This window comes from Hyposmocoma kahamanoa, unplaced genomic scaffold (genome assembly GCF_003589595.1).
Source record: "Hyposmocoma kahamanoa isolate Upper Pololo Valley unplaced genomic scaffold, ASM358959v1 95, whole genome shotgun sequence".
NCBI lineage: Eukaryota > Metazoa > Arthropoda > Insecta > Lepidoptera > Cosmopterigidae > Hyposmocoma > Hyposmocoma kahamanoa.
In genome coordinates this window covers 10,131,760-10,132,518 of record NW_020654972.1, presented here as the reverse complement: position 1 = coordinate 10,132,518, position 759 = coordinate 10,131,760, and the positions used below count along the sequence as shown (strand labels likewise).

At 32.0% G+C, this 759-nt stretch overlaps 1 non-coding gene across 1 annotated transcript; it reads right to left on the bottom strand.

The window, feature by feature from the left end:
• Positions 1-308: 308 nt before the first annotated feature.
• Trnap-agg lies at positions 309-380 on the bottom strand. The gene has a single exon. It is a non-coding gene; the product is annotated as a tRNA-Pro (tRNA).
• Between the last annotated feature and the right edge of the window lie 379 nt (positions 381-759).

Below are 759 nucleotides of genomic sequence, written 5' to 3'. Positions count from 1 at the left end.
GTTTGAAAAGCAATTATGGCAAATGCAAAAAGTATATCCTTACAACGATTTAATTTAAATTGATAATTTATTGAAAATAATAACAGACATGTTGAAGCAGTTATTCTTATATATTACTTTATGAAACGATTAATTTGTCTGTTCGTTGTCATATGCATTATTCCACAAAATGGGGCTCGTTCGAGACTAGAACCCGATCGCCCTATTTACTCATATTTCAATATGAATTCATTTATGATGCTCTAGTGGTAATTATTTACTTATCATAATTGACATAATAACTATTAATAAAATGTTAAAAATATTTTGGGCTCGTCCGGGATTTGAACCCGGGACCTCTCGCACCCTAAGCGAAAATCATACCCCTAGACCAACGAGCCGATGAATATCAGAAACGAAACATTGCATTAATTTTAATAGATAGGTACGCAGTTATAAACCACGTGATGTTATCAATATATTCTACTAAACCATTTATTGGTTGTAATTTACAAGACTGTAAAGATTACAAACCGACTGATAAACATGCGAATACTGATGTTGATAACCTTAAAACTACCGAAAATGCTAGTGATCAGAATATAATTACTGCTATAAATTGATGAGATACTAAACAAAACATACTGACGTGAATGGAAAAATATAAAGATATTATAGCAAAAGCCATCGAGTATATAACCAGAAATAGAGACGAAACAATCCATCCCTGGCACCTTATCAGTGATACATCACTTATAAATATGAACTCTCGTTTGCACC